This window comes from Capsicum annuum, chromosome 3, assembly GCF_002878395.1.
Source record: "Capsicum annuum cultivar UCD-10X-F1 chromosome 3, UCD10Xv1.1, whole genome shotgun sequence".
Classification (NCBI taxonomy): domain Eukaryota; kingdom Viridiplantae; phylum Streptophyta; class Magnoliopsida; order Solanales; family Solanaceae; genus Capsicum; species Capsicum annuum.
In genome coordinates, this window is record NC_061113.1 from 166,038,792 (window position 1) to 166,066,324 (window position 27,533).

At 35.2% G+C, this 27,533-nt stretch overlaps 1 pseudogene; it reads right to left on the reverse strand.

The window, feature by feature from the left end:
- Positions 1 to 505: 505 nt before the first annotated feature.
- On the reverse strand, positions 506 to 26,735 carry LOC107852262 (annotated as a pseudogene).
- Between the last annotated feature and the right edge of the window lie 798 nt (positions 26,736 to 27,533).

The following is a 27,533-nucleotide window of genomic DNA, read 5'->3' on the forward strand; positions in this document are numbered from 1 at the left end:
TTCATTTTTATATCCATCCATCACCAAAAACTTATGTTAGGTCGAAAAATTTTCACTTGGGATAACCTTACAAATACCACTATCCCCCTTAATAACTATTAAATATCTTATATGTATCTGCATTTTTATTGATGTTACACAAAACACGAAAAATAGTTATTTTAATGTTATTTATCAATTTTCTCTTTTCCTTCCTTAATTCACCATCCTTAAACTATGCTACTATCTCCCAAAAAAGGGCAGTCTGGTGCTCTAAAGCTCCCGCTATACATAGGTATCCATAGATACTATTCCAGTAACCAAATATCTTAAATAGTATAAGCAGACATGAAAATGGAAACTTCTAGTTGCATTTGTAGAATATTTAGGAACTGGCATGAGAATGGTTCGGAATACATGACCCATTATATTAAGTCATAAATATAGGAAATGTAAGAGGAACAAGAATATGGTAGTGTGAGACAAACAGAATATTTGAAGTGCCATACTAACTGGTTGTAATAACTTAATCAATCAAGAAACTACCAGTAAAGATGACTTGATGTGTAACATATATTAGAATATCAGCACGACAAGTATATACAACATCATCAGCATCAGGATCTCCAAAGATCTTGTGTATATTATCAACAAAATAGGTGTGAATATAACATAGAGAATACACCTGAAAACTAAAGAATGGTTTTGGATGTATCTTAGCAACTTACATTTGCCTCAGCAGCTGGACTCATCTTTTTGTTTACAGAAAAGGCACCACCAAGAACAACAATTTGTCCAGTGTTTTTAACAAAAGCAAGATCTGATTGAATGGCCTATTTCAATATGCCATTTCACTAAACAGTTTTCTATTAGGTTAAAATCTACTCATTTTGTTTCAATTTATGTGGCATAATTTGATTGAGAACAAAACTTAAGAAAGAAAAAGTTTTGGTATTAAACGTGCCATAACATTTGTCTGACTATTACATGACTTTTAGAACTTGGCAACTTAAACATGTCATTACATTTGTGTGTCTATAAGAACTTAAGTTAAATTGCTTTCGAATTCAGAAATTGCATTCTGCTCGAAATAGACTAAAAAGGAAATGCTACCAATAAACTGCAATGGATCTAGTAATATTTAATTGGAAGATTACATACTTACTAGTGCTATATTTTTTAGGGGACCCAAAGCTACAACAGTAACCTTTCCAAGGTATAGAATAGCTTGTTGAACGAGAATATCATCATCATTCTATTCAATAGGCTTTCAATTTGGTGCAGGAAAGTTTTGTTGCCAAGTCCATCCGTGCCTTGAACAAAATCATCAATTTGAAGTTTTGTACCTTAATTTACATAAAATTAAAAAAAGTAAGTAGAAACATATTCATAAGAAAAAACATTTCTAAGTTTGCTGCCTATTCAGACTATTAATATTTCTCAAAAAAGGCTTGCATCCTATTTTGCTAAATATACTAGTACAACAACAACAACATACCCAATGTATTCCCATATAGTGGGGTCTGGGGAAGGTAGAATGTACGCAGACCTTACCACTACCTCAGGTAAAGCAGAGAGGTTGTTTTCAATAAACTCCCGGCTTAGGACCGATAACAGTATAATAAAACACAAAAGATAAGTACATATAAACTAGTACAATATGAAAAAATAATCTAACATCGCTAGACACAAGATAATACTATAGCCACAACACTACAAACAAGAAACTTCAGACACAAAAGAATGCTTCCCTACTGTTACCGATGCACTCCCACCCCCCAATCCTCTACCCTAATCCTCGTCCTCCACACCTTCCTAAATGTATTAGTAATCAGAAGAAAATCACATTAAAATTTAGCAAAAGGAAATGTTACTGGTAAACTATATGAGAATTCTGCAACAATCATTACTTCCAGGACTGATGTTGGAATAGATTTTTTTCTTATAGGGAGGAAAATGCAAGAAAATAAAATAAGAAGATCCAGCATACACTTCACTATTCTTTTATCATATTTCCTAACAATGCTTAATTCTATGGATATGTTTACTACTAAGTTAGTTATTGTAGGTTAAAAAATAAAATTCTAATGCTGTTAAGATAGAAGTTTGCTTTGAGCCACAACCTTCTTGGTCTTCCTAAGAGAGCATCTTCATTTCCACTTGTTATATGGAGCAAGATCGCTATTGGTACATGGAGGAAGCTCTTGAAATTTATATCATACACTTAGAATATGGAAGAAACATCTTGAAGTATTTTTCACAAACTTACTAAGCAAGATTTGTAATACGATCCGAGATACAAAACACCGTGGAATATTAAGTAACAAAAATTGAAAGCAAAGTAAAGATACAAGTCAATAAAATAATTATGAATAACCTAAACAGTAAAACAAAGAAGGAACATAGAACCCTAGATAGACGTTTCAGGCAACAACCGATATACGAGCATGATCACTTCCAAAGAATGATAAAATAGACCCCAAGATATAAAGAAACAAGCAATTCATGAAAATAGGCAATCATGAGTCAAACACAAACCAAAGATTCAATCGTGTCTCCAATGGAGTTTGCCAATCTTAAATATGCAAAAAAATTCTCATCCTTTTTCTTATTTCTTTTTGTTCTCCTACTTTTATCATTAGGGCAATTTTGCCAGAAGTATAAATCAATTTAATGCCTACACATTTACAATTTTAAATTATTGAAAAGATATCTAATTAAGCATGATCATAGAATTACTTAGCATAACATATATTCATGAGCAAATTATTAGTTTGTCTATCAAATATTCTGTTGTTGCCATAATTCTGCTCTTTTATCAAAAATCAATGATATATAATATAAATTTGAAATTTTGATAACAAAATTTTCATAATGTTTATGACTTATTTCTCTTTTATTCTAGAACTTGTGTTTGCCCCTCCCCTAAAATACTTCCCTGGTTCTGCCTGCCCCTATATCAATCAAATGGTTTGACAAGATGGAACTAATCAAAGAGCACGCTGTAGAATACTACTTGTTATACACTAGGCTTAGACTGCTGCAAAAGCACTACACTAACATGGTTAGTCATATTTGACACAAACACAGCAAAGAGATAAAGGCTAATGAACACAAAATATTGCTGAACAAGAGAGACAGAAGGAGATATGATGGTTCAGAAAAGTATGCTTACATCTAAGTTAAGATAAAGAAATTACTATATGTCGTCATCATGCCTTGGATCTCAACAAGTTGGTAAGATCGAAAAAAAGTATTTTTTATAAGGTAACGTAATTTCATTAATTAAGTGCCAATGAGGAACTTAAAAATACAAGAAAGAAACCAAACTTTCAATCTTCCATAAGTGGACATGCATAAAATACCTTTGCTAAACTACCACAAGCTCCACTTAACCAAAATCAACCCAACCAAGTTAAGAATTAAGGGAAGAGGGAATTAAGAAAGAGGAGAAGAAGAGTTGAATGAGGATGTTGAGCCAACGATTAGATTAAAAGAGGTCGACAAGGAACACTTTGTTGTGGAACTTGTCAACCCCGAGCCTTTGTTGTTTACTAACAATGCTAGCATTTTTCCTAGCACCAATAGTTCTCTTTTGCAAGGTCATAAGGAAGTGTTTTCAAATGAAAAGTATAGGAAACTTCCTCTTAGATATAAACTTAAAGGTCTAGATAAGTTCTTATTCAAGGAATCCGAAGTTGATAAAGACTTGACTCAAAGGAGGAAACTTAAAACTCCTATGAATCAATGGATAATTGATAACAAGGGGTAAGTATCTAACTCCGTGGACTGAAAGAAGGATTTACCTACCAAGGAAACTCCCACAAAGAGGCAAGAGGACCAGGCCTATTGGACCAAGTTGATGTATGGAAGGGAAGGTCCTTGTAAAGCACATATGGGGGACAGGAGAACGAGTTACTTCCAAGGTATGTACCCACCCCCTACTATTCTTAGTGATCCTTGGAGGCATGATGATATTTTCTCATATTGAGTAGGCCTTTAAAATTGATTGATATCATGTCATACCATAGGATTATTAGTGTCTCCAAGATTACATCATGGTATATGTCTTTTGTGCTTAAATTGTGTTGGTCTTGCAATCTAAATGTTCAATCTCTTTATTTCTTTAGAAAGAGTCGTTGGTGTGTACTTGATGTACAACTTTTATTTCCCAATCCTTTTCACACTTACGTAGTTGAACAAGTTAAAGTGATAGGAAACACTCTTAGGAGTATGCTGAATGTCATGAATAGAGATCACCTAATTTTTGGGTATACTATTTGTTTTGGAGTGAATTTTTTTTCACAGAAGCTTTAATTCCTCTAATAGCATGACTCTATTGGTGAATGCACTTCTTATGGGATGTTGCTTCAAGGTAAAAGATGTAATGTGCTTAAATTTTCTTGTCTCACCTTCTTGTATACTTATGTTTGAGGGTAATTTCGATGAGAATGATGTCCTTAACTCTTTTCTTTCTATCTTTTTGCCTATGATGATGGTCATGTTTGTGTTGAAAATATATTTTATATGAACATAGGTTGTCTTGAAAGGAAAGGTAATGTACATCCTAATAACTTGACTCCATCCTTTGTTGTTCAAACTTCTAGTGACTTGATTACTAGCTTTCTTGAGTACCTTGCTACTCTTAAGTGTTATTATATATGGAAACACCTTAGATGGGAATCATCTTCTTTATATCTTCCTTTACTACCTCTTTGCATTTGATAACGTCCATGTTGATATTGGATTTGTTTTAGATAGAGTTAGGATTCTTCGATTATCATCTTATGGTGAAATAAAGAAACACTTTTGTCATACGACCTTGGTGGTTTCTTTATTTCATAATGCTTCTTATATCCAACACCTTTGTATAGGATATAATGAATTTGTTTTATTTATAACAAAAGATCATTGGTTGTATGTCAAATGTGTGCCTCCTTGGCATGGAAATATTAATATTGACCCTTGTTCTAACCCTTGTGCTTCGAGAAAATAACAAATCTTCTTTAAGAAGTAGAGGATGATATAATCCAAAATGCCTCTGGACCTTTGGAAGGGATGATCATTAAGTTAGAGGTGTTTGACGACTCTTTATTGCTATCAAAAAGGTGCCATGAGTCTATGTTTACATATAAGAAGGGCCAAGAGGCCTTGGGAGGTCAAAAGGAGGAAAAGAAGAGCTTGGAGAAGCACTAAAGGGACCTGCAAAGCCACAGCGCATACAGATGGAGCACATACAGTCACAGATTCCCATTTTGACACTTCCAGTGTGACCTGCATCGCCACATGCATGAGCAGGTCACTAGTTTGCGTGGGCATGCTCCCAATTTGCTGAAATGGGTCACTTCTAGGCCCATAATTGTAATAATTAGCCCTAATCTATAAATAGGAGTTTCACTTTTATTTTTATACTAACTTTAATGCTAATGAACAATTATACTGTTATGGGTGTGTGTGAGCTTGGACTAGTTTACGTTGAATTCTCCTTTGGAAACATTGATTGCTTGGGAATTGATTCCCTTGTGGCCAACATAGGAGTTTAGGTGTTTGTAGGTAATTTGAATTGAGGACTAAGGGTTTAATATATCCTTTATTTGCATTTCAATTCCTATCTTGTGTCTAGCTTATTACTTATTTTTTCATCTATGCTTTATCTTTATTTCTCATATCGTAGTTAGTTTTCGTTACCGTAGTTTGATCTCTATCAGCTTTGGTCCTAGATTTGAACATCCGAAAGGACCAGTCTAGAAATACCTTTTTCTTTTCTTCTCATAACCACATACATGTCTAAGATCCCATGATAAACAGGATCAATCTCTCTGTGTTTGAGCTTTTTTCTTTTCTAGCCCGGATATTACCAATTATTTCTCCTCTTATTAGTTTTCTCTTATTATATTCACCAAATCGAAGAAATCTTTACCTTTAAATCAAAAGAAAAGGGAAGAGAGAAATTGAGAGGCAGAGTATGCACTAAGGCAAGTATATCTAGCATGGATCATCATCACATAATACACAACAGTAGTGACAAATACTAAGTCCCCTTTAACAAGTAAACTAGAGTTTCAACAATAACTAAAAAGCATGGAGTATGTGACATCTAAGCAAGTTAAAATGAGTATCAACGCATTATTGAACCTAGAGTTTAGGATTACATACAGTGATTGTAACATGAGAGCCTTCAGCCACTAGAATACCTATCCTCCCAATTGTCTCCAGCTGAATTATTAAGGCGTCAAATCAATAACTATGAGTATAGCTAAAGTAAAAAGTATATCGAATACACAACTACCATAGCCCAACTGAGTAATAAAGCTGACTCACTAGTTTGGTAGGAGGGATAAGCGATAATCGTTGGTAACTTACCCAAGATTATAGTGTTATTTTCTACCACATTGATGGTGGGATAACAATCCTGGGATAACAGATCCCCGGATAACTTGGTTTCTTAACCAAACAAGCCCTTAAATGTTACACTAACAAGAAAATAACTTCATAGAAATTTAGCAATTATCCAAGAACGGGCAAAATCACAAAATCATACTAAGCATTAGTCCAGAAAAAATGGGAACTTTACTAGATGTAAAGCATTTCTGGTAGCTAGAGTTGTGTAGATATTTTTGTATATTGTTGTAAGCTCGATAACATCAACTTCAGGTGATTGCAATGCCACAAATATTGCCATTGCATCATCTAAGCATATTCATAATAGCTCAATTAACTCAACAATACAATTTCCAAAAATTAATCTTGGAAAGTGTAATTCAGCTTAAAAGACATTAATGGTAGTTTTTATAGGAAATGGATTACACATGTTGACCCTGATGCAGAATTTAGAGAAAATGAAAACCCAAATAAATCATGGCAAATTCCATAGTAGCAAAGTAAGTAACAAAAAGTATGGAGAAAATGTTGGGATTTCAAATCTTTTTCAAAGTGCCTTCACATCTACAATACTATATGCATGAATAGAGGAAAGGGAAGATACCAATGCCAAGATCAATGTCAGTGATGATCTTCTTAGGCCCTGCAGCAATTTTTCTGAATTTAAATAGGAAGGTGAATGAGATCTGGGATTGGAGTGATGATACAACAAAGTGGAGATTGATATATTGATTTGAATTATTTGTCTTCATTGAGAGTCTAAAAATTACCTTTTCACTTTTTTACTTCAGTTGTAATTTTATTACGTTTTTATAATATTAAATGTTGATTATAATAACGTATATTGAAAATAAATAGAGAAGAAGTTTGTTAGGTGTAAAATTTATGAATTCTCCTATTTTTATGGAAAAAGTTTGTTTTCTTAATATTTTGTACGTGTTTTTCTACATTTATGGAAAACTAGTCACGAGAAGTCCATGCTGAGTACGGGCCCAACACCTATCCTAAATTGATATTATAAAATAACCATATCAATTAATATAACATCTTTACAACAACAACAACATACCCAGTGTATTCATACATAGTGGGGTCTGGGGAGGGTAGAGTGTACGCAGACCATACCACTACCTCAGGTAAAGTAGAGAGGTTGTTTTCGATAGACCCCAGGCGTAGAACCGATAACAGTATAACAAAAACAAAAGATAAGTGCAAAATAAACTAACACGGCTAGCAACAAGATAATATTCAACCATAAGATAATAATAAGAACTATCTAAACGAAATCATAGACATCACACAACACCACGAATAAGAAACTATAGACACAAAAGAACCCTCCTTTATTATTATCGACGCACTCCCACCCCCTAACTCTCTACCCCAATTCGCGTTCTTCACACCTTTCTATCAAGGGTTATATCCTTTTAAGTTGTAACTGCTCCATATCATGCCTAATCACCTCCCTTCAATATTTCTTCAGTCTACCTCTACTCCGCCTAAAACTATCCATATCTAGTATTTCACACCTCCACACTAGAGCATCCAATCCCCTCCTTATCATGTGTCCAAACCAATGTAACATCACTTCTCATATCTTATCCTCCACCGAAGCAACTCCCACCTTCTCCCGAATAATCTTATTTCTCACCCTATCTTTCCTAGTATGTCCACACATCCATTGCAACTTTTGTATCTCCGCTACCTTCAACTTTTGGATGTGGGAGTTCTTAACTGGCCAACATTATGCTCCATACAACACAGTCGGCTGGACTACCACTCTATATAACTTACCTTTAAGCTTCGGGGGCACATTCTTATCACATAAGACTCCTAAAGCGAGCCTTCATTTCAACCACCCTGCGCTAATACGATGTGTGACATCCTCATCAATCTTGCCATTACCCTGAATCATAGACCCCAGATACTTGAAACTTTCCCTCTTCTGAATGACCTGAGAGTCCAGCTTCACCATCACTCCATCCTCCTGTGACACCTCACTAAACTTACACTTCAAGTATTCTGTCTTGGTTCTGCTCAACCAAAATCCTTTAGACTCAAGCGTCTGTCTCCAAATCTCTAACTTATCATTAACTCCTCCCCGAGTCTCTTCAATTAGTACTACATCATCTGTAAATAACATACACTAAGGCACCTGCCCTTGAATATATTGCGTCAAAACATCATCACTAAGGCAAATAAAATGGGCAAAGAGTTGATCCTTGGTTCAACACTATCAGAACTAGAAAGTTCTCAGAATCTCCATATACTATCCTCACACGAGTCTTCACCCCATCATACCTGTCCTTGATCAACCTAGTGTACGTCACGGGCACCCCTCTAGCCTCCAAGCACCTCCACAGAATCTCCCTCGAAACTCTACCATATGCCTTCTCTAAATCAGTAAACACCATGTGCAAGTCTTTGTTTCTCTCCTGAAACTGCTCTACTAATCTCATCATGAGGTGAATGGCTTTAGTGGTCGAGTGACCTGGCATGAAACCGAATTGATTCTTAAAGATATTCATGATCCTTCTCAGCCTCAACTCTATCACTCTTTCCCAAACCTTTATAGTATAACTCAACAACTTAATGCCTCTATAGTTTTGTAACTTTGAATGTCTCCCTTGTTCTTATATAATGGAACCCTTGTACTTCTTCTCTATGTTTCTAGCATCTTTGCCACCCTAAAAATGTTAGGATTTTAAAATATAAATAAATTTATTTTTTAGAGCAATTTTTGCATATATTCTTTAATATTTTAAGTTAACAATTATTGTGATTTATTATTCAAATATATAATTTTATTTTAAAAATTGAATTCATGATCAAAATTAAACTCTACAAATGTATAAATTATTAAAGAGTGAAAAATAAAATTTAATGGGACTATATTACTATTCTTCAGATAACACAAGTTCAGTACATGTTATTTTTTGTCTCAATTTATACGATACAAATAGATTAGATAATCAATCATACTTTTAATATATTTTTAGATTTTTTAAGTTGTTAATAATATTTTTTATGTAGTTTTCAAATAATATGTATTACTCTTCCTATTCAAACTCTTTGTACGTTGATCGTCAATTATATTTTTAAAACAATTTAAGTTTTTAATTATTGTGATTTATAATGCGTTTCTTCTATTCCAATTTAAGTGATACTGATATAATTTCGAGAGTCGACCAAATATTTTATATCTTTTAATTTTGTAAAGTTGTTAATTACTGTGATTTATAGTATTTTTTTACATATTTTTCAAAATATATAACATATTATTTTTTTAGATATTTTAACCTGTTAACTATTGTAATTTATAATACTTTTTATGTAATTTTTAAACAATATATATTACTCTCCTTTTTCAAATTTTTGTGGCATTGATAGTCGATTACATTTTTAAAATAATTTAAGTTTAAATTATTGTGATTTATAATACTTTTTCTTCAATTCCAATTTAAGTATCATGATACTTATATGACTATAATAATTAATATGAGTGATATAATAAAGTCACAATTGGGGTAGCAAAATAGACATGTCTTAATGACTCAAAACAAATAATTAGATGTGATATAACAATAAAAAATACTTGTGAAATTTTTTTAAGTGGGTCTCATATAAGACGTCAAGTTAATTTAAAATATCAAGAGTTAACTTCTCATTTTATTTCTTTTTACCTTTTTTATTAAATGTTATTATTTTTTTAATACTTAGATGACTGAAAATAATTAATTAGGGGTGATATTTAATAAAGTTACAATTGAAGCAGCCGAAACAGACATGTCATAAATGTCTACTTTACTTTTTTATTAAATATTATTAATTTCTTAAAACATAAATGACTTATAATGAGTAATTAGAGATGATATAGTAAAATCATGGAGTAAGCCGCTGATGAAGCAGATAGGAGAAGCAAACATGTTGACGGAGGAGAGTTGTTTGCTTCTGTTGCATTTTGCCTCTTATTAGATAGTAAAAAAATTGGCTTTCTAATGTTGGCAAATAGTTGAATTTTCTTAAATATATGAGAAAGGTTAGTTTTCTAAGGTAGGAAAATTATTTTTATGAAAAATAATAAATAAACTATAGGATTATATGAAATACTTTTAAAATATTAATTAGTATTCTTTTTTATTTATAAATTCTCTACTTCTATATAAATAGTCTTTTAATTGTAGATTCTTACTTGTCACGATTGTGATGGTAATATTTATGATTAAAGAGATAAATTTGCTTATGATTTGAGGTAAGTTTTCAGAAATTTTAGTATATTTCTAAAGTTTTCAATGATAAATTCTTTATAGACAATTTTTATATTATTTATTATTAAAAAAATGAATTTACTTGTGATTTGAGGTAAGTTTTCTCAAATTTTAGTATAAACTTGAAGTTTACAATAATAAATTATCATTTATTCTTGATAGACAATTGCATATCCAAGTATATATGTATGATATATTTATTTATATATATATATATATATATATATATATATATATATATATATATATATGTATGTATACACATACTTATTTAGGCATACCCGCCTCGCGTGTGTACCTCACTTTAATGAGTTCAAACGTTACATTAAATACAGTATTTGTTTAAATAATAAAAATGAATAAAGTAATTAAAATTAACATTTTTTAATATGTAAAGATGGAGATTTTATCTAATTAGTCCGTGATATAAATAATGTAGGTGAAATATATTGGCAGTCTCTTAAATCACGATTGTTGTCTTCAATAATTCGATGATTAGTGCTTGATAACTCATATAAAGTTATGCAATTTGACTTTGTTTCGTCTTAAAATGAGAAATTTAACTTGTAGATTTCATACCACTTCAATCCTTCTTCTTGATGAAATAGTTGGGTTGTCTTTTCTGCCATGCTAAAGATGGTCGTGCTCTTTCTCAATAATTCACCCATAATTTCAAAATTAATTAGTTCGTAACATGGATCTAGAGAAACAATAAAACAATGTCTTAGACAAATAATCGTAATATTTAACATGGTTTGGTCAAGTGAGCTACATATTAAAAAATTAATATTAAAAAATACACAACTTATTGAGAAAATAATCCCACACTAATCAAACAATTCCATTAAATTTCTATGTGAATGGTAAAACAAATTAAAATTAGACTAGAGTTTTATAAAGTTGGTATGTTCTTTTATTAAAATTTCTTTTAAAAAAAATTGAGTCAACTAAACTGTAATATTACCTTTTCTTTAGCTATTTTCTTGCACTCAATTGTTTTAAAAAAATTGTTTCAAGATGTATTTCAAGATAAAGAAAACCTAACAAATAGAAAGTTAAAAATTGAAGTATAATCAGATTGACTCAAATAACTTGCAACAAATTGATGAACAAGGCTTTGAGATAAAGTTATTGATGAATGAATAAAGTGTTGCAGTTAAGATAAAGTCAAATGGGTTCATCAAGTGTTTCCAGCAATGAATGACTGAAACATCACCCTACAAAATGAGTACTAATGTCTTTCTTAGTGAAACAAATTAAACCAATTCCTGAACAAATATGAGCAAAAAGTGATATATAATTACTACATGTATAGTCCTTCTGGCACTCCCTCTTTCTTCTTGTATATCATCTTATCTTTTGTCATCTTAAAATTTGCATGAGTCACCTGAAAAAGAATAGAATAATTCTATCAACATCTATAGCGAATGCAAACTATTAGTATTAAATATTTTACTGCACCCTTGCAACATAATTTTTACAATCCATATGAGACATGAGGATCAATCTGTGACGACCCGAATCAGGGCCTAACCATGACGGTTATCTCAAGTCTAACAAGGACTAGAGACCACCCCCTGTACCTAACCAAACATAACACCATATCCTCCAACGTTGGATGAATTTTGAACATATAACAAGATAGCATAAGATAAGCTCAAAAAATTTAAGACATGAATATAACCGATAACCGGTAACCAACCAAAAAAATCAACCATCATCACCCAAGTCCATAGTAATTAACAAAGCCTTCTAACAAAATTAAAATCAATAAATTTTGGAACATGCCCCCGACTCTGACAATAACAATGCTAATATGAACTCTTCAATTCTAGTCTATAAAAGGAAACTGATGAAATAATCAAGTCTTTTGGAGAATGAAAGCTCACCACTTTACCACAACAACCGATGAATCGAGCCAATCCATCTAACATTGCGCTGGAAAAGTGGAAGTATCTCAGGTGCCTGCATCATATGGGGATACAGCATCCAAAGACGATTAGTGGATTGATCACGAGTATGTAACTCAGGGTTAGGGGATAAAATAATGCCATGAACCACATTTCAAAATCATTAAAGCCAATGCACATAATCATATATATATACATACAAACATTTCATGCCGGTAAAGGAAACAAGACTTAACATGAGGTAAAAACTTTATCTTGGTCTATATTGGTCAACCTTCATAAATAGGCACCTACGGGCTATATATGTTCAATTCCCCCTGCTGAAAGGGTCCCAGTGTGTGTTAGCTGACCGAACCGGAGGTATCAAGGAAGACCAGCGAATACCCCGACCACACGTCAGTCAAAGATACAAATATATCAATAGTGTGAACTATGCACACAGGTCATCAAGACAAAACCTCACATCCACAAATATGAGTTTCCAGTACACGTCATCCAGGACTGACACCTTCACAACTTTGCTACATAACCCCCATTAATCCCAATTTAAAGCAAGTTTCATATAACCCATTTATCAAACAATGAACTAACTTTTAAGGTACTTCATAGGTATCGTCACACCCTTACATTTGTAAGCTTATCTTTATTCTATAACAATCACATTAACTTAGGGGAATGCCCGACCCCCTTTGTTCATTAAATCAAATTATAGCCAACAAGGCTTTCAAAATCCATATTCATTGTCTTATCATTAATGCAATGCAATAATGTAGGTGAGTAATTCAAACCAAGTGATAATTTCACAATTCAAAGCCAATTGCACAAGTGGGTTGAGGGGGCACAATTCAAAACCACTTCCAATTTCAAAACATCAATTTTGGGGAAAACCATGACCCCATTATTTATTCACCGTTCCCATGCACCCATAAGTTCAAAACCAACAATAAAGCATAAACAATCCATAATAAATCAGGAGAAACAATTCAAGAATCAACCATATCAAAACCCCAACCACATCAAAACCCACAATCAAAACCATCCAATTAAATTATTTAAATACATTTTTTTCATAAAGTAATATTTAGGGAAGAGTAACATGCCTGAAATATCCAAACTTATGGAGAAAATCAACCCTTGAGCCCTTAGATGAACTACTTCTTGGAAACCCTAAGTATCTTGATCTTAGAGAGTTTAGAGAGAAGAGAGAATGTTTTATTACACTATGAATGAGAAATAACCCCTTAAAGTTCTTTATAGATATGGGGTCTAAGTAAGGGAAAAGAAAAATTGACCAAAATGCCCATAATGAAAATATTGGAAAAATACCACCCAGTCGCTATGGATTTTCGAATGACTCATTAAGGCTCCTTATGACTCACCTTCTCGAGTTATCGTCAAGACAGTAAACCTAAGCACCCCTACTAGTTTGGTAATGATTCATATCTTATGACTCATAACCAGTCCCAACGACTCACATGCACCACCCGTCATCAAGACAAAAACTTTTGAGGCACACACTGATCACCTTACGACTACCACTTAATGACTCATTATGGAACCTTACAATCGTAAGGTCCTAGTCGTAGTCATAGCAGAAAATCTAGGCCTACCTATTGTCCAGGATACAATTGGGTCCTTAAGACCCATCAAGACTCCCTATGACTCATAAAAAGAGTTGTACTCTGGGGAGTAAAGATAAAATTTCAGAAATTTTTCAAGGACCAAAAATCTGGGGTGTTACACTCTCCCCTACTTGGGATCATTCATCCTTGAATGATGAGTCAAGGTATCCCTTAGCATGATTTGACATGGAAACACACCCACTCTTACCTTTAATAAAGACAGAAAACAAAGATATCAAGGAATTCATAATTTTCTTTAACAAAGTTAGAAAATAAAGATGTTAGGGAATACACATACCACTCATACGATTATCTAGAGCAAAAAACAAAAATGAGTATTTGGACTTTATGTCATCTTTGGCTTCCCAAGTAGCTTCTTCACGCTTTTGGTTCCTCCATAGAACTTTACCAAAGCCACGTCCTTAGTCCACAATCGATGGACTTACTGATCTAAGATCTTCATCGGGACTTCCTCCATGACAAGGCGTTCGAAATGCCCACACTATCTAAAAGAACAACCAAAGAAGGATCACCCACGCACTTTCTCAACATCAACACATAAAAGACCAGATGAATAAAACCCAAACTCGAAGGCAATTCATATTTATCATCCATATTTCCCACTCACCTCAAAATATAATATGGAACAACATTACGAGGACTGAGCTTCCTCTTCTTTCGAAATTGCATTACTCTCTCTATGGGAGACACCTTTAAGAACAACAAACCTCTTTCTTCAAACTCCACGTCTTTTCGCCTCACAGCTACATAAGACTTTTGCTAACTTTGGGTAGCCTTAAGCCTATCCTGAATCACCTTCACCTTCTCCATAGCTTGGTGAACCAAGTCGGGATCATACAACCTATTCTCACTAACCTTAAACCATCCAATAAGAAAACTACACCTCCTACCATACAAGGCTTCAAATAAAGCTATCCTGATACTCGGGTGATAACTATTATTATAAGCAAACTCAATGAGAAACAAATGGTCGACCCAAATACCACCTAAATCAATCACAGAAGACCTTATCATATCCTTCAAAGTTTGTATCGTCTTTTCTATTTATTAATTTGTCTGCGGGAGGAAGGCGGTGCTAAGGTTCACCTTAGTCCCCAAATCTCTCTAAAAGGAATACTAAAAGTGAGATAAGAATCAAGTACCTCGATCAAATATGATAAAAACTGGAGCACTATGCGACTTCATAATCTTCTTAATGAAGAACTTAGCGTAATCATCTACTGAATAGTTAGTCTTTACTGGCATAAAGTGAGAAGACTTAGTCATCCTATCCACGATGATCCAAATGAAATCAAACTAATGGTGAGATTATGAAAGTTCAATAACAAAATCCTTATGAATCACTTCCTATTTCCACATAGGTAATTCAATCTCTTAAGAAAACCCAATAGGCCTCAAGTGTCCACCTTCACTTGTTGACAAACCAAGAACTTAGCCACAAAATTAGCCACATCCCTCTTCATGTTATTCAACCAATAAATGTATATAAATCCATGGAATATCTTTATCGAACTAGGATGAACCATATACCACAACTCATGTGGACTATCTTAGACTACCTTTACATATAATTTAGGATCCATTCTTTGATAAATGAGTGATTTGGGTTAGCCAACAAGTAAAGATATTTTTCACTTGGAGAATATCAAGATGAGGTCTGGTACGGTCTAGGCTTTTTAGATGTTTGTCACCTATATTTGTGGAGTGAATGGTTCCAAAGTCATAATATGTCTTATTAAAGTATTAGTACAAGCATGTCATGAACTACAATGGAAAATTTGTCTTTCCACATACATCTATTAAAGAAGAAGATACAAGTGAACCACTTCTAATTAAGGATCCTAGTAGTTTATGAGCAAAAGAATTATTTGATTCAATGACAAGGGACATTGGAAAGATCACTCAATTAATCACTGAAAAGGCACCTGAGTAGTTGGAAAGACTATTAAAGGGTAATACTCCTCATGAAGATGGACCTAAGGATTTACTTTTGGAGGCAAAGCAAAATACTTCTAGTGATGTTGGTGTTGAGAAGTATAAAATAGAAGTCAACACATCCACTCCTAGTGCACAAAAATGGAAACTCTATGTCATGGGATCACCTATATCTTCATAAGGAATCCTAAGAATGTGTCCTAACTCTAATGAAATACACAAGTTTGAGAGGAGTTAAGGTGGGATAAGTGACAACTCTAGAATGGAAAAAAGAGAGGTTGTGTGGAGTTATGTGAGAGGTTTCATGACCTTATACTAACCCTTGTAACTTATTTTTTTTCTAGTTGTCTTAATACTTATTTAGGTGTTCTTGGAGGTAATCCTAATGACAATATTTAATATATGACCAACTATGAGGAACTTGGAAGGCTTGGAATAGGAGAGATTGTACTCCAATGATATTAATCAAGATGAAGAAACTTTATTTTATGAGCTATAAGTTATAAATTCTAAGTACTACCATTTATTAGACTTGGAAAATTATTGTGTGGCTAGTAGCCAATTGAGTGAGAGTGTGTCACGACCCAATTTCTTCAGGTCATTATGGCATCTACCATAACCCACCAGTAGGCAAGCCAACCCGTAGTACAAGACGTCTAGTAACGAACTACTCAATAATATAAGGAAAAAAATGTGGAATATAAAAAATAAAGATCATTACATAGAAGAATCCCAAAACCTGGTGGTATCAGTACAATAACTTCTAATATAAAAAGAGTACAAAAAGAAAATGTCAAGAGAAATACACTAATACAACTTATCTCTGAATAACACTTAGAGACTAGTCTAATACATAAGAGAGAGATAAGTAATACTCTAAATGCCAAGAGCTCGGTCCACGTCGGCCAAAATCCTACCTCACAACCCATCAACATCGGGAACATACAACCTCCATTAGTACCTTAAGATACCATCACCCCCAATCTCAAAAGCCACCACACTTCCCACATAATCTTTGATTTGTATCAAGATAGGATCCAACACCTGTGAAATACCCTTGGTTCTGGTCTTTAAAAATCTTTTGAGATTAAGCCGTTTGGTCATCATACGACTCAAGCTTACTTATCATATAATATGGGTATGATTTAGGGATCTTAGTCGTATATTACTCAATATGCTTTTGGTTGTTTTCTATCCAAGGTACGAATAGACATCATAAGAGTCGTGTGTACATAATATAAGAGGTAGGGTCCAAACCATATGTTGTTCATTATCTAGCCTTGATATTCTTCTTAGGGTATGACTAAGTGGGTACTTGTCGTATGGTGATGGTATAATTTGGGTAAAAGGAGTCATATATTGGATAGAATATGGAGTTCAATATTCTATCTTGGGTACGAGTAGATGGTACCACTCATATGATGTGGGTATGAGTGGAGGGGTCCAACCATACCCACCTACAAAAAATTTTACAGTTTAAGTTGGGGGTATTCTGGATATTTTTCCTCTTAACCTTTTTTAACCCCATAACTTAAAACACTATTGGGACTTTATTTACCCACTATTCCCAAATCAAACACTCTTAAATCTCTCTCAATCTCTTGGTTAAAAAAGAGGCTAAGGTTTTCTCAAGGTGGTCAATTAAGGCTCTCAAGGGTGGTTTCTCTCTATCTTCTTTGGTATATAAGGCGTGTTACTCCTCCCTCATTATTATTTTAAACTAAAAACATGTTTTACTTAATTATTTTCATGGCATTATTTTGGGTTTGTATTGGTTTTGAAATATAAGTCAGGGTTTTTAGTTGTTCTTGGTTGGATGATGTATTCCCATATCTTTCTTATGGTATTCATGTTATAATATTGGTTTGAACATGTGGTTGCGTGAGAATGGTTAATTGGTTCTTGATTTTTGTTTTGGAAAGTATATTCCCTCAATATGTTTGTTAAAATGCCAATGAGAATATTTTTGTCACATAGTTTCACTTTTATTAGAAACCTTTCATTACATATTATGGTAATGGAACCCTAAATATTTTTATTGAATTAAATGATTTGGAAAGTCCTTGGTAGCCATGGTTTTGATTTATTAGAAATTCTATGGGGTACATGGGAATCCCCTAAGTATTGGCTAATGATATTGGTTGCATTCTATACTCAGTATGACGATACCACTTCATAATGACTTGGTAATTATCTTTGGAATTGGTGGTTTGATTATGTGCTAAAGGATTTAAATGGGCAATAATAGCGGGTTGTGATAGCTAACTGTGAAGGTGTGAGTCTAATGGATGGATACTGGAAACTCATGTTTTTCAACATAAGGGTTGGTCATAGTGACCATATACTTGAGGGGTACATGAGAATCCCCTAAGCTTATACTTGTATATATTTATCATGGAGGGCAAAGGGTACACGGGAATCCCCAACACCTATGATATCTCCAATTCGTGCAGCTACATGCCCTGGGGACCGCTCAGGGGGTAACACTAGACCCATATAGCCTGTGAATGGTTGTAGTATGATCAAGATACACAGTACAGGTTAAGGTTTTAAATAGATGCTAAACCCGATTCCCTTTCCTGGTATGGTATATATATGTATATATGTATGTGATTGCATATGGTTATTTACTTTAGTTTTGACTGATGGCATTATTTATCCTTATTCCTGAGTACATAATAGCATTCACCTGCTAACTCATCTTTGAGCATTGTATCCCCACGCGATGTAGGAACAAACCATGTTACTCCTCCTGCTCAATGATCTTAGATTCAAAAACTTCTTATGATGGACTAAAGTGGTGAATTTCCATACACTAAAAGACTCTATTTCATGTTATGGATATCATTTCATACTTTTGGTTATTTCATAGACTTTTTTTTTTTGGTATGGTCAGGGGCATGTCCCAACTAAACGTTTTTTGTTTTTGGTTAGAGGCTTTGTGTGACTACTATAGGCATAGACGGTGTCGATACTGGTTTTATCCTTGCCATTGCTATTGATATTAAGGTCGACACTGATTGGACAATTGATTGTATTATTGGTTGGTTATGGTTATGGATTCTTTTACAATCTTTGAATATTAATTTTCTTGTTATATGTTCTAAATTTATCTGACATAAGGTACCGGGAGGTTATGATTGGGTATTGGGGGTGGTCTCCAGTCCAGGTAGACTTAAGGCACCCAAAATGACTAGTACCTAGTTTGGGTCATGTCATATTGGTATCAAAGCTTGGTTCATGGTCAAATGGGAGTCCACAAAGCCGTATCGAGTAGAGTCTCTTTTAAGGGCATATAGCATGCCACACTTATAAGGGAGAGGCTATAAGGCATATAGGAATGTTTCTCTTTCTTATGTTCTATTTTCAATCTGTAGAATCTAAGTCCTAAAATCTTTTCTTATTCCTATTTATTCACTTTTCATATCATGCCTCAATGATTTGAAGTTCATGGAAAATCCTCTATCCAAACTGAAGGCAATGATAATGGGACCCACTCTACTTATAGGGTCTAGACCGGGTCTAGGGGTCTAGCTCCTAATTGTTCTCCTAGAGTTCTAACAGCTCCCTCTAGTCTATCTCATACTCCTCAAGCTAAAGTGATAAATGCTAAGTTTTGTTAGTCTATTTACATGTTGGCATAGTTGGTAGCTACTTAATCTGAGCGTGGTATTTCTGTTACTTCATCTTCTGAGGCCATAAGGGTTGGCTAGTTCATGGGGTTGAACCCTCCAACCTTTACTGGTGTTAAGGTGGAGAAAGATCCTTAAGGTTTTCTAGATGAGATAAAAAAGATCTTTCATATTATGCATGCCACAAATATGGATGGTATGTAGTTTTCCACCTATTAGCTAAAGGATGTGGCGTACCAATGGTACAAGGAATGGGATCAGGCAAGGCGTGACATTATTGAGTCATCTTTATGGGAAGATTTCTCTAATGCTTTTTTGGACCATTTTTTTCCTCGGGAGTTAAGGGAAGCAAAGGAAAAAGAGTTTGTTAATCTAAAGCAAGGTAAGATATTTTTCAAGTAGTATGCCTTAAAATTTCACCAGTTGTCTCAATATGCTCTAAAGATGGTTACATGCATGAGGGCTAGAATGAGAAAGTTCACTTCTGGGTTGTCTAGGATATAGATATATCTAGGTTAGTTATATACATCCAATAGATAGAAAAAAAGAAGAAGAAGTAGGTTGAAATAGGGGAGAGGTAGGGAAAGAAGTTCAGGTTCTCTGAGCAGGGTGATGGCCAACATCAGAGTGGAAAGAATGGTGGGAAAAAGCCCAAGAAAAAGTGGTACAATTTTGGGTCTTACTTGACAGCTACTGCTCCTTACCCAAAGTTGTCGGGTGATAGACATTTCCATGATGGAAAAAACTTAATGCCATAGGGTGCCCAATCTCAGGCTAGTAGGGCCCAGTCAGCTCCATTATATCCTTCTTATAACTTTTTTGGTAGATTGTATCGGGGTTTCTGTGATAAAGGGAGGGACATGTGCTTCAATTGTGGTCAACCGGGACATATACTTAGAAATTGTCCTATTGGTAATGTTTACTCTAAGTTAAACAAGGTTCGATTGCTTAGTGTTCAATTCCAGCACCAAAGGATGCACCATCTAGTTTTGGCACTGGTCAGAACTGTCTATATGCTCTCACTAGCTGATAGAAGTCCAAGGCATCACCTGATGTCGTGACTAGTGTGTTGAAACTCTTTTCTTATGATGTGTATTATTTACTTGATCCAGGGTCCTCTCTCTCTTATGTGACCCCATTTGTGGCTATGCATTTTGGTTTTGGTCCAGAGTATGTTTCAGACTTTTTTTTGTTTTTACCTTAGTAGGTGACTCAGTGATTGCTAAAAGAGTCTATAAGGTGTGTGTGGTATCTATTGGCAGTAAAGAAACTTTGGTGGATCTGTTTGAATTAGATAAGGTGGATTTTGATATTATATTGGGAATAAATTAGTTTCACTCGTGCTATGCTTCTCTAGATTGTCGAACTCATAAGGTTACCTTTAAATTCTCTAATGAGCCAGTTATTGAGTGGGAGGGTGGTTCCCTAGCTCCTAAAGGGAAGTTCATATCATATCTTAGAGTTCAAAGATTAATCTCTAAAGGGTGTCTCTATCATCTAGTTCGGGTTAAAGATTCTAACTCGGATGGTCCGTCCTTGCATTTTGTCCTAGCGGTGAATGAATTTCCTGAGGTCTTTCCCGATGACCTTCCTGGTGTTCTTTTCGATCAGGAGATTGAGTTTGGGATTGATCTTGTTCCAGACACTCGTCTGATTTTTAATCTTTTTTATAGAATGGCTCCAACTGAGTTGAAGGAGCTTAAGGAGCAACTCATGGATCTTTTAGATAAGGATTTCATTCATCTTAGTGTGTCCCCGTGGGGTACACCAGTGTTATTCATGCGTAATAAGGATGGTTCCCTTCGGATGTGCATTGATTACCGGTAGTTGAACAAGGTGACAGTAAAGAATAAGTATCCTTTTCCAAGGATAGATAATTTAGTAGATCAGTAGTAGGGTGCTAAGTTTTTTCTCAAAGATTGATCTTCTATTCGGGTATCATTATTTAAAGATTAGGGAGGACTATGTCCCCAAAACTACCTTCCATACTCGATATCGGCATATTGAGTTTTTGGTTATGGCTTTCGGGTTAACCAATGCCCCGGTGGTATTTATTGATTTGATGAATAGGGTATTCCGATAGTTTCTAGACTTGTTCGTTATTGTCTTCATAGATGATATTCTGGTGTACTCTAAAAGCAAGGTGGATCATGCGAATCACCTCCGCATTATATTATAGACCTTAAATAAGCAGCAGATGTATGCCAATTTTTTTAAATATGAATTCTGGTTGAACGTTATCACTTTTTTGGGTTATATTATCTCTGGTGAAAGGATCATAGTGGATCCGCAGAAAGTTGTAGTGGTGAAGAAGTATCCTAGACCTACAACTCCAACCGACATTCAGAGCTTCTTGGATTTGACTGGCTACTATAGGAGGTTTGTTGAGAGTTTTTTTACTATAGTTTCTCCGTTTACTAAATTGACTCAGAAGAAGGTAAAGTCTTATGGTCTGATGCTTGTGAAGGGAGTTTTGAGAAGCTGAAGGATAAGCTAACTTCAACTCCTATTTTGACTTTGCATGAGGCACTGAGGGGTTTGTGGTCTACTATGATACATCTGGTGTGGGACATTTGCATTCTGATATGGTATGGAAAGGTGATAGCTTATGCCTCTAGACAATTAATGGTGCATGGGAAGAATTATCCAACTCATGACTTAGAACTGTTAGCTGTGGTATTCGCATTGAAAATCTAGCATCATTATTTGTATAGAGTGCATGTGGATATCTTTTTTGATCATAAAACCCTACAGTATATGTTTCCTCAAAAAGAGCTTAACCTCATGCAAAGGAGATGGCTTGAGCTCCTCAAGGACTATGACATGAGTCTTCACTACCACCCAAGTAAAGCTAACATGGTTATTGATGCTCTTAGAAGGTTTTCCATAGGGAGTCTAGCTCATGTGGATAAGGAGAAGCCAAAGTTGGTGAAGGATACTCACCATTTATCTAACCTTGGAGTTCGCCTATTGGACTCTGAGGATAGTGGTATGTTGGTATAGAAAGTGGCGGGGTCATATCTTGGTGTTGAAATCAAGGAAAAACAAGTATTAGATTTTGTGTTGATGAGGATCAAGGGTGACGTTGGTGGGAAGAAGGTTATGTCCTTTGATATTAGTGGTGATGGTATTTTACGGTACCAAGGAATATTATATGTTCATGATGTCGATGGGCTGCAAGAGAGGATCTTGGTTGAGATGCATGAGTCCTGCTATGTTGTGCATCCTGGTTTGACAAAAATGTATCATGACCTTAAAGAGATGTATTGGTGGAACAATATGAAGAGAAACGTGGCTAATTTTATGGCCAAGTGCATGGTGTGTCGGCAAGTGAAATTTAAACACATGAGGCCCAAAGAATTGTATCAAGAAATTGAGTTTCCTGAATGGAATTGGGAAATAATCAATATGGATTTCATTACCGGTCTTTCTCGATCTTGGAATCAATTTGATTCGGTTTGGGTAATCATGCATAGGATGACAAAGTCGGCTCACTTTTTGCCAATGCGGACTAACTTCTCAATTGAGGATTATGAGAGGTTGTATCTCCATGAGACTGTGAAGTTGCATGGGGTACCTATTTGTATCATCTCTGATTGTGGTATGCAATTTATATCTCACTTTTGGCGGTCATTCCAGAAAGGTTTAGGGACTAAGGTTAGTCTTAGTACTACTTTTCACCCGTAGTCGGATGGGCAAGTAGAAAGGACTATTTAGACATTGGAAAACATGCTTTGTTCTTACGTAATGGATTATGGTGGTAGTTGGGTTGAGCATTTTCCTCTTGTGGTGTTTGCTTATAATAATAACTACCACTATAGCATTGGGATGGCTCCCTTTAAAGCCATGTATGGTAGGAAGTGTAGGTTTCCTATTGGGTAGTTCGAGCTTGGTGAGGCGAATATGTTTGGTCCGGATTTAGTTCACCAAGCCATGGATAAGGTGAAGGTGATTCGAGATAGACTTAAGGCTTCCCAAAGTCTCCAAAATTCCTATTGGGATATAAGGCAAAGAGAGTTAGAGTTTGAGGTTTGGGATAATATGTTCTTAAAGGTGTCTCCCATGAAGGGAGTGATGCAGTTTGGTAAGAAGGTAAAGCTTAGTACCTACTATGTTGGTCCATGATTGTCTCGAGAAGGGATGGTAATGTCATGTATGAGTTCGAGTTGCCTTCTAGCTTGATCTACATTCACCCTGTGTTCCATCGCAAATTATGCCTATCAAGGATATTGGTATTTCAAATTCTATCTTATGAAGAGGTTCTGGTTGAGATCTTGGATCGGCAAGTTCATCGATTGCGGACCAAGGATGTAGCTTTGGTTAAGGTTCTCTGGAGGAACCACAAGGTTGAAGAGGCTACGTGGGAAGCGAAAGAGGATAAGTCTAGGTATTCGTTCCTATTTTCTGCCCCAGAAATTCATGCGAAAGGTATGTGTTCTTCATAACATCTTTGTTTTGAAGCTATGTTAAATGAAAGATTGAGGTCCTTGCATTTTTGTTTTCTAAATTATTTAAAGGTTAGAATCAAGGTGTTGGGGTGTAAATTGTGCTTGTACTGCCTTGGTCCATCATTCGAGTATGAATGATCTAAGTGGGGGAGAATTGAAACACCCTATGATTTGGTCCTTAGAAATTTTTTGATTTTGATCTTTCTGATCATCATCTGACTCAGGCTTATTTGTCATATGATGTGAATACAGTTTAGGGGTCTTGGTCATATATTACTCAGTATGGTTTTAGTTGTTTTCTGTCCAAGGTATGAGTGGACATCATAAGAGTTGTATGTACATGATACGAGAGGTAGGGTCCAAACCATATGTTGTTCATTATCTAGCCTTGACATTCTGCTTAGGGTATGACTAGTTGGGTACTTATCGTATGGTGATGGTACGATTTGGGTAAGTAGAGTCGTATGTTGGACAAAATATGGAGTCCAACTTTCTATCTTGGGTATGAGTGGATGGTATCACTCGTACAATGTGGGTACGAGTGGAGGGGTCAAACCGTACCCACCTGCAGAAATTTTTACAGTTTAAGTTGGGGGTATTCTGGACATTTCCCCTCTTAAACTCTTTTAACGCCATGACTTAAAACACACTTGGGACTTTGTTAACCCACTATTCCCAAATCAAACACTCTCAAATCACTCTTAAATCTCTCTCAAGCTCTTGGTTCAAGAAAGGCTAGGGTTTCTTCAAGGTGGTCAATTAAGGCTTTTAAGGGTGCTTTATCTCCATATTCTTCGGTATCTAAGGCATGTTACTCCTCCCTCATTGTTATTTCAAACTAAAAACATGTTTTACTTAATGATTTCATGGCATTATTGTGGGGTTTTGTTGGTTTTGAAATAGATGTTGGGGGTTTTTGGTTGTTCTTGGTTGGATGATGTATTCCCATGTCTTTCTTATGGTTTTCATGTTATAATATTGGTTTGAACATATGGTTGCATGGGAATGTTTAATTGGTTCTTGATTTTGGAAACTATATACCTCAACATGTTTATTAAAATACCAATGGGAATGTTTTTGTCACAGAGTTTGATTTTCATTGAAAACCTTGCATTGCATAATATGGTAATGGAACCATAAATGATTTGATTGAATTAAATGATTTGGAAAGGCCTTGGTGGCCATGGTTTTGATTGATTTGAAATCCTATGGGGTACATTGGAATCCCCTAAGTATTGGCTAATGACATTGCTTGCAAGCTATAGTTGGTATGACGATACCACTTTGTAATGCCTTGGCAATTAACTCTAGAATTTGTGGTTTGGTTATATGCTAAAGGTTTTAAATAGGCAATAATGGCGGGTTGTGATAGCTAATCATGACGGTGTGAGTCGAATGGACAGACACTGAAACTCATATTTGTCGGCATGAGAATTGATCATGGCGACCATAAACTTGTGGGGTACACGGGAATCCCCTAAGTTATACTTATATTTATGTATCATAGAGGGTGAAGGGTACATAGGAATCACCTGCCCCTATGATATCTCTGGTTCATGCGGCTACATGTGCTGGGGCCCGTTCTGGGGGTTACACTACATCCTTATAGCTCGGGGGTGGTTCTAGGACAGTTAAGCTACACATACCCATGTTAATGGTTTTAAATGCATGTTAAACTCGGTTCCCTTTCCCGGCTTAGATTATATATGTATATGTATGGTTATTCTTGCATATGGTTATTACATGGTTTCAAATGTTGGCATTATTTTATCCTTATCCTGAGTTAATTCTAGCATCCATCCACTAACCCGTCTCTTGGTGTTGTATCCCTACGTGATATAGGAACCGGCCATACTACTCCTCTTGCTCAGTGATTTTGGATTCAAAAACGGTTTGTGTTGGACTGAAGTGGTGAGCTTCCATACTCCGGAAAACTCCATTTCATGTTATGGATTTCATTTCATACTTTTGGTTATTTTTTGGACTTTGGTTTTGGCAATGGTCAGAGGCATGTCCTAACCGGATGTTCTTTGTTTTCGATTAGAGGCTTTGTGTGACTACTATGGCCATGGATGGTGTCGGTATTGGTGTCAGTCTTGGCATTGGTATTGGAATTGAGTCTGACACCAGTTAGACAATTGATTATATTGTTGGTTGGTTATGGTAATGGATTCTTTTACGGTCTTTGAATATTAATTGTCTTATCTTGTTATATGTTCGAATTCACCCGACATAGGGTATACGGCGGTTATGGTTGGGTATTGGGGGTGGTCTCCGGTCTCGGTAGACTTGAGGCACCCGACACAACTAGGTCCTGATTCGGGTCATGTAAACCTTCTTTTCTTTTACCGCAACACCAATACATGACTACACCACCTTCTTCAGATTCCAAGAGATGAAATCCAAGATTATCCAATTGGTGAATATCCTTTACCAACTCTCGCTTCTCTGCATCCACATAAGATAATCTTCCCATAGACAAGCTGCTAAGATCATCTACAACCACATTAGGTTTACCTGGATCATAGTGAAGACTCATGTCGTAGTCCTTGAGAAACTCAAGCCATTTCTTTTTCTTGAGATTCAACTACTTCTGGGTGAAAACATATTGCAAACTCATATGGTCTAAGAAGATGTCAACATGAACCCTATATAGATAATGGCGCCAAATCTTCAAAACGAAAACCATAGCTAACAACTCCAAATCATGAGTCAGATATTTCTTCTCATGCACCTTTAACCACCTAGAAACATAAGCACCCACCTTACCATGTGCATCAACACAGCTTAGTCCCACTCGGGAAGTATCACAATAAACAACAAAACCATCGGTACCCTCGAGCAAGGTCAAAATCGAAGCCGAAGTTAACTTATATTTCAACTTCTTAGAACTAGCTTCACAAGCATCGGACAATATAAACTCCACCTTCTTCCAAGTCAACTTAGTAAATAGGGAAGAAATAGATGAGAAACTTTCCACAAACCTCCTATAATAACCGTCTAAACCCAAAAAGCTACGAAAATTGATTGGATTCATGAGTCTAGGCCACTTCTTAACCACCGCAACTTTCTGTGGATCCACCCTGATCTATTCACTAGAAGAAACATGACCCAGATAGGTCACAACATTTAACAAGAACTCACATTTAAAGAACTTCTCATACAACCGTTGCTCTTTCAAGGTTTGCAACACAAGGCGGAGGTGATTGACATGATCCGTCTCACTCTTGGAATACATCAAAAATTGATTAATAAATACAATTACGAACAAATCTAATAATTGACGAAATACCCAATTCATAAGATCCATGAAGGACCCTGGGGTGTTAGTCAAACC